This window comes from Protopterus annectens, chromosome 9.part0 (genome assembly GCF_019279795.1).
Source record: "Protopterus annectens isolate FY-2018-M chromosome 9.part0, PAN1.0, whole genome shotgun sequence".
NCBI lineage: Eukaryota > Metazoa > Chordata > Ceratodontiformes > Protopteridae > Protopterus > Protopterus annectens.
Window position 1 is genome coordinate 1,421,900,129 of NC_056743.1, and position 8,811 is coordinate 1,421,908,939.

Genomic DNA, 8,811 nt, shown 5'->3' on the forward strand with positions numbered 1-8,811 from the left:
CTCACTTCATGGCATCCAGTGAGATAAATGCCACAATGCATTTTCCTTGCTGTAACTCCCTAAAGTTTTAGACAATATAATAATAAAAAATTGCATAAGCTTTTTATTAAGACCAAGCCCCACATAAATTTGGGATGTCCCTTGGTGACATCACCTTAGTGATAAAGAGAGGAGAGTCCATAAACTTTAATAAACACATCTCCTTACATGCTCGATGCTGCTTCCGTTAAAGCCTATGGACTCACGGTTACCCGATGTTGATGCAATTAAAGTTGAAGTTCACTGCTCAGACCTGGTAGCATCTGGGTGGGGAAAAATGTTTAAAATTCTTTTTTTTTTTCAAATCAAAAATTACAAATATTTTCTAATGGAGAGAAATGTTTGCTTGGCAGTTTCTGTGCCACATGCTGTGGTGCACAGGTAATTTTTTTCAGTGGCAAATCACTTTATGTGTCCAGTCAGATGAAATAGAAGATGCCAGGACAAGCATCATTACACTGATAGGAATTTCTAGGTAGACATTTGAAAAGAAAACATTGGAATTTCACAGGACCATTTAAGAATAATGCGTTCATTCTTGTTGCGATGCATACTCAAAATCACTAGAAGTATTTTGTATGATGAAAAGCATACCTCAGACTATCACTGATTATTTAACAAAACTGTTTTCTGCTTGTAGTTTACCTAAACTTATAAAGTGGGCAATGAACATTGACCAATAAGAGTGCTATTTGCCTGTGCATCAAATATGTTTTACCAAAAGAAAGAGAAAACTAATGTTAGAAAACGTAGACCTCACGTTCAGTCACATATCCCCAGGGTTGCCACTTACTCGTTTTTTTTTTTTTTCCCATGCTATCTAGAAATTAGACTGATTGCCCAATAGACTGGAAAACACTGTACAAACTCTGGCATTCTGTTTTAAAAAAAAACAGACTATCAGAGTTTGTTAAATTGGAATATTTACTGCTTTTTTTTCCAGAAAAGCATAGTAAATTGGCAGAAATAAGCTTTGCAAACAGAGACGAGGACATTTCTCCTCCCCATGAAATGAATATGGCATTGTGAAATGGTCAGAAAATGGGTGGAGAAATGGAGGAAGTGGGCAGGGTTGTGTGGGGGGGTATGAGTGGTGTGACCTTGGTTTGGTTTTGGCAGTAAAGATACCTGGCAACCCTATATTTTTTATTTATTTTATTTTTATATTTGTTAACCGGGTTAGTCCGACTGGACCCAGGGAGCCCTTTTTCAGCAGAGACCCAAGAAGAAAAGCTCCAGGAAAGTAATTAGTAAAAATAAGAAAAACAAAACCTAACAATTCAAGTTGTAGGATACTTAACAGTACAAAAACAGAGAAAGAGAAATATACAAAAAGGAATATTTACAAGGCAAGAGTACAGTATTTTGAGAATGCTGTAGCAATATGTTTGAGAAATTTGGTTAGCATTAAGTTATATACAAGGAAATATAGCAGTGCCTTAAAATAAAAGATATTTTCTAATATGCAACATACAGTTCAAAGTAACATCATGACATAGTACATCAAAGATAACTGCAGAGTAATATGCGTTGACAGTTTCGATAGGAAATACCAGGCAGATATGTTAATTCAGCAAAGAAGAAAAATGCATTAGGTTATTTCCCATATATACCCCATCTTCCTCAAAGACTTTAAAGTCCAACAAACTGCTTTCATTGTTAAAAGTCAGTTGGCAAGGGAATGTTATCATATACTGAAATACTCTAAAAAACAAATTAAACAATAAAAAAAACAAATATCAGAAACATACCCTAAATAAATTGCATTATTAAATCTGAATAAAAAAGAAACAAAATAAAGAAGAAATCAGGACTGTGACATAAATTAAACATATTTTTTGGTAAAAGAAACACTGAAACTCAAATTTAAGCATGTTGTCTAATCTTCGGTTTTCCACTGCCACAGTCCTGTCTCCAACACACACTTAATACTCTCACTCATGGATTCATTCATGTTTGCACTGATCCATAACTTCTTTTCATTGCATTCAGTCACATGCTGAAGAACATAGTCAAGCCAATCAAGTTCATGACCCATTCATAAAACACACACCCATTCATTTACACATGCCCATAGTCCACATTACTTACTGAAGGGACAGCAAAGCAGCATAGTTATAAACCCTATCAGGTGCAGTGCCTGCAGGGAATTTCAGAAGGTAAGGTAGATGGACGGATCTTAGGCCGACGCAGTGAGACTCATAGTCTGCAGTTTTAATTTCCACACCATGACACCACCTTGTCTGAGTCATCAACACACTAACACTAAAGTTACTGTTAAGAGCCACATATTTGGAGGATCACTATAATAAATTGGTTAGAGAACCTGAAGCATTTGGGGGGGGGGCTTTTTGTTATAAAACAAACATAATGCTCAAGTAATGTTATTTTGATTTGCCTTGTAGCAAAACTTTTTCTTGTTGATGATGGTCAGCTTTGTTTCTTGTTTGTTGGCTGTGGCAAAAGGTCCAAAAATGCTTCAGCTTTTATAAATATAGAATTTAGTAAGTAGCAATTCATCTAAAGTGATATTATTTCTTAGTTTAGCAACTGTGCATGCTACTGGCTACTTGCATTAGAAGAGAAAACATGAACATTAAACCAATTGATCATCTGTAATGACAGCACGCTGGCATGTAAAAAGTGCTGTAGTATCAGTCTTGTACATCATACTTTGTTTGCCAAATGCCTTCTTCTACGCCGCTTGTTTTTTCTTTTATGTCTGGGGTGTTGTCTTTCACCGGCACAGGTCCAGCACTGAACACGCACCTCTTTGTGCTTGCCCTTGTGCCCATTATTGTGGCTACAAGAAGGATGTGGCTGGCATACCAACAGCTGCTGAGAAGGAAGAATAAAAGTAAACGTATTGTTTGGAGGATGGCTGATTTCCATCTCTTTATTATTTCTTACCACAGTGTCATTTATGACCTTTTATCTAGATGGTATTTAAATCCTTGGGCTGGATTCATTAAAAGATATCTTATAGTATACCAGACCCTGCACCAATCATATATTTTGATCAAAATGTTGGGGGAATATCTCTAAAATCATGCCACGGAGCACCCCAAACCCGTGGTTTGGGGGATGGCCACTGCCACCCACTTTTAATGCAGTTATTGGTCACATGCACTGTGATGCCATATGTTTGCTCACATACATCCTTATCCTACTTTGGGCATTTGAAATGGTGGCAAACCTACAAATAGGAAATGAAGATTAACTAGAGGGGAATACAGTGTACATACAGAAAATAAGTCTCTATAGAAACAGACAACAAAAAGTTGGCCACTCTAACATAGGAGTCAGATTAAATTCACAGATACACACACACACACACACACACACACACACACACACACACACACACACACACACACACACACACACACACACACACACACACACACACACACACACACACACACACACACACACACACACACATGCAAGAAAAGGCCTCTGCAAGGTGTTGTGCAGTAAAGCTAAAGATACAGAACACAAAAGTAAAATAATGACTGTATAAATACAAATGTATATTAAAATAGCTATAAAATGCACATAATTACCGCAGAATCTCAAATAAAAGAAAATCAACAAGCATACCTCCAGCTAAACCAGTATTAAAAAACATTGAGCGGGGTAGGGGCATCACTGTTTACATATTTTAGTCTTTTACATCTTGGCTGTAGCCACCAAAATGATTAACTGTTGTGAATGTGTTTTAGACCGTTACCAGAAAACAGTGCACATGTTTGTGAATTGCTCTGCTTCTGGTGCTTGGGTGTCCTTATCTAGACTCATCCAATGCCAGTACTTAGTTATACAGGCTAGACAGCAACTCCCTGTAGCTCTGAATCATAGTAAATCCACATCCAAATATTTTTCTTAACTGAATTTGTGGATTTATATGGGACATCTTTTCTGCCACTACTCAGGCAACAAGTCAGATACAGCAAACATCAACAAATAGACACAGAGAATAGGAGGTTTATATAAGTACATAAGATAAAATAAGTACCTAGGGATTCGAAAGTAACATGAAGTCATTCACTAGGATTCAGAGAACTCTGGTTTGCCCATGCCAGTTCACCAGCATAGATTGTCAGTTAGCTCAATGGAAAGAAATTCCAGTTCAGATATATGATAAAGCTATATTGAGAAACACTTCTTCAGCAGTTAACTACTGTGTCTTTGAACTGAACACTGTACTGTCAGAAGACCTGGCCATGCTAGTATTCTCACTAATAGCCCATGGAGCATGTTAGCAAAGGTATCTCCCTACATAGACAGACACACACACACACACACACACACACACACACACACACACACACACACACACACACACACACACACACACACACACACACACACACACTTATATACATGTCCACTAATCCACAAAAAAGCTCCCCATACTCTCTGACAGTCAGAGAAGCTTTCACCCACATAGCCACATAGGTGCTCCAACACAGATGTATAGACTAAGCATTCCTACCTAACCTCTGTAGTGTGACCAACAAGACAGGCACACATACACATACCAGGCCAGAGTGAGTAAGTGCTGCATCTTTGGACACCATTCTCTTTTTCCTCCTGTTTTAAAAATTTTACTCAGTCAAATTATTAGTAAATCAGGAGCTGCAACCATTTCCAGGGGGAGAGCACATGGCTAGTTAGCATTATCCACCCCCCCTGGACTGCAACATTAACATTCAGCTTTCTCAGCAAGACCACTCCTCATACTAAGGCCCACACAAAGGGAAAACCTCAGGGGGAGAACAGGCTGTATACCTCTCAACTGTACATATTTTCACAGAACGTCCTGATTTTTGTTTCATATTTTTGGTCAGTTTCTCATAAAGTTGTGGGTTTTTGGCAAATCACTGGCAAATCATTGAGGACTGAATTCAGAAAATAATGACAAACATTAGAGACTCAGATTTCATGCTCTTCAGAAAATTCAAGCTAATGCAAAACCTGTTATTCTATTAACATTTTAACTTTGTAGGAGCAGTATTTATAAATTGCCCCTATTTTTGGGCCTTTGTCCCCCATTAATTATAGCTTTGTTCAGATTTCTTGCTGTAAGAGGTTGAGCGATATGACAAGCTCTGATTCAAAAAGGCTGACCGCAGTACGGAAACTTTCTGAGATAAAACTTATTATGGTAGGCCTTTCTGAATTACCCCATTATCTACTATTTACCACTGAAGATCACTTACACTACAGTAAGCATAAAAATCAACATATTGCACAATAAAGTTGTATGTCAAATCTGAATTTTGAGGAAATGTGGGCAATATTACTAAACAAAATAAATATAATGATGTAATTGCCATCTATGTCATAGTCTTCTTCAGTAAATTACCCTGAATCCGTAAGGCAAATACATTTAAAATTTTACCTTAAATGTAATTTCATTGTTTCTTAAGCAGTAGTGTATCCATTAAATTAAGGGTGTTAGGTAAATGATTCCAGAACATTTTGAAGATTGTTCATAGGTATGTAATTAAAATTTTCAGTTTCAACTTGTCATTGATTTTAAGGTGTATGATAATTCATGCACTAAACCTTGCTTGAAAGTAAGATGTAATATCTGTCTTTAAGCAATTCCAGAGTTAGTGAATTTAACAGTTATTTTTTCTTGACAAATGCAGGAAGCCATCTTGTGTTTTTGTATTTCTAACAGTGTTGCTATCTATTGTTAGCAAAATTAATACATCTAATTATTTTCTTTTCAGTTATTTGTAGTAAAACAGTGCTCTGTGCTGAGAGAGGAGCTTGTAATATTAGATATTGCAGATCCTAGTCTGGCTATTAACACACTGATAGCCATTGAATGAGAAACTTCTGTGGTAAAATGTTGGAAAATGTTATAACCTGTTTTGAGTTGCTGCAGGACTTGTTTGGTTATTAATTCAGTATGATTCTGGAAGGAGAGATCATTGTCTAGGAATATACCAAAGTATCTGTGTTCCTATATGATGGGTAGATAGAGTCCTCTGGGTTCAATAATTTATGGACATTGTACTTTGGCTGACATTTTAGCAGTACCAAAAATCCCAATGGAGGATCTGTTTGTCAGTCTGATTTTAGAATGCAATTTTCATATTAATATGAATTCCCTTTTTAATGCCATAGATACGTGTTTATTGACTTGATTCCTTTAGTTAATACAAAGTTATCTGCTTCCAAAGTAAAATTGAAATGCAGACTGTTTACATATAGTAAAAATAGTAGTGTAACTAAAAAACAACCATTATGGCACTGTTTGGTAGTAACTTTGTGTATGAATAGGAATTTTTCTCTGCTGCTGAAAGTGGGGTATTAAACAAGTTATTAAATCATGAAACAGCTTCACCTGAAAAACTATGTTAGTTTAAACAATAAGAATTAAGAATTATAGACCAATAACTTGCCTTCTGACAATATATAAATTATATACCAGAAATGATACAATCAGAGTTTATAGTCATCTAGAAAAAAAGTCAATCATGGCAACAGAAAAAAAGTAAAAGAAAATGATATGGAACAAAGGATCATCTATTGTTAATTAAAGCCATAACAGAGACCTACAAAAAGGGGAAGAATCTAAATATGGCATGGATAGATTAAAAAACATTCAACAGCATCCCTCATTTATGGATTCAGATGTATAAGATATATCCTGCATTGGTCAATTACAATGCAGTGTCTATAAAAACATGGCAAACCACTTTGCAGCTGAGCCATAATAAAGAGCAAATTATTATCACAGGGGTAAACATTCAAAGGGGGTATTATAGGGTGAATCTTCATCACCACTGTTTTGTCATGCCCTTAACCCAGTAAACTGTTTACTTAATACATTAGGCTATGGCTACAACTTTGCTATCATAAACCAACCTTGTTCAAAGCCATCTTTTCTACTTTTTGTGGATGATTTAAAATTATATAGTTCATCAGATGAAGATCTGAAAACCCAGCAACAAATGGTTAAAACATTTTAAAATGAATTAAGAATGATATTTGATGTCAATAGCAAAGACGTGGCACAAAAATGGTAAAGAAGAGGTGAATTTAAACTAAAAGATAAAAGGCTAATAACGGTAGTCCACAATAGTGGGCTACATACACACTGGTTTACAAAGTCTATAGAAAAAGTTGGATAAACCAACAAATGCAGGTTCTATAAAGCAAAATTGGAAAAGGTTATACATCGTGCTGCTGGTTGTGATATACTCATGGCTTTGAGTCAGATATGTGTAGAAAATCTGTTGCATTGTGGCTTGTGCTAACACTACAATATAGAAATAGCTGAGAACCACAAAGCATTATTGACAATGATAATGTTCGAATCACATGGGATCACCTGTTACCAACAGGTACAAAATAGTTGCAAAAAAACCAGATATAGTAGTCCAAGAAAAAAGGAAAAAAGTTGCATTACTCATTGAAATAGCTACATCCAGTGATAATAGTGTCTTACCTCTCCTGCTCCCGGGGAGGAGAGGCTCAGCCCGCTGACTGTGACCCGCAGGGCTACGCCGCAGGGGCCCTGCACCAGTGGGAGTCAGTCAGCCTGATCGATCGGTGTGGACAGCGGGGAGAGGTGCCTTGGCTGACCCGCCACCAGGGAACCAGCCAGGAGGCATTATCCCGTGGCTGGGACCCGGACCCGCACTCCCCATGGGATGCCCCATTGTCCCTTAACTCCTGGAGGCTGCCAAATCGTGCCAGATTGCGTATGCCCGGCGGACGACCGAGGGGATGGACCCGCGGGGTGCGACTGACCCCACAGAACTCCCCTCGGCCACAGAGGGCCAGATCCACTCTCATCAGGACTTCCGTGTCCCAATGTTTTCCCATCCAGAGGGGTTCTGGAGACTTTGCAATATTTCGGGGATGCCGTCGGGTACCTGGTTGGGACAGACGCCCTCCCCCTGCCTGGTGGGAGCTCTCAGGGTCCCATGGACACCCACTGGTCGCTCCCTTGAGGACTTCCACCGGGATGGGGCCGTGGCCCGGACCCCCATCACCCAGGTGGGAGCTCTCCCGGCATGGCCGATCTCCGCCCCTCTCTCCCTTCCGGACTTCCGTGGGGAGGAACCCCTCCGGGCCTCCACTTCTACCGGGGTGGGGGAGTTCTCCCAGGTCAGACGTCTCCTGGAGGCTGCCGGACCATTCTGCGTCCCCCGTGCCCTCGGAGCCTCTCTGGGGACCTCCCTCTGATCCCAGCTGGCCCCACGGAACTCCCCCCAGCCGAGGAGGGGCAGACCTGCTCTCATCGGGACTTCCGCTGCCCGCTCCTTTCCGGTCCAGAGCTCCACGGTCCCCATCTCCCCAGATCTCCTGGAGGCTGCCAGGCCGGGCCGTGTCCCCATGCCCTCGGAGCCCCTCAGTGGGACCTCCGGTCCCATCCGGCCCCGCGGAACTTCCCTCGCCACGGAGGGCCAGGGCCACTCTCATCGGGACTTCCGCGGCCCGATGCTTTCCCGCCCAGAGGGGATCCAGGGACTTTGCGATATTTTGAGGATGCCATCGGGTACCGGGTGAGGTCGGATGCCTTCTCCTTGCCGGGCAGGAGCTCTCAGGGTCCCGTGGACTCCTGTCGGTCGATCCCTTGAGGACTTCCACCTGGAGGGGGCCGTGGTCCGCACCCCCCCTCACCCAGGCGGAAGCTCTCCCGGCCCGGCCGATCTCAGCCCCTTTCTCCCTTCCGGACTTCCATGGGGAGGGACCCCTCCAGGCTTCCACTTCTACTGGGATGGGATATCTCCTGGAGGCTGC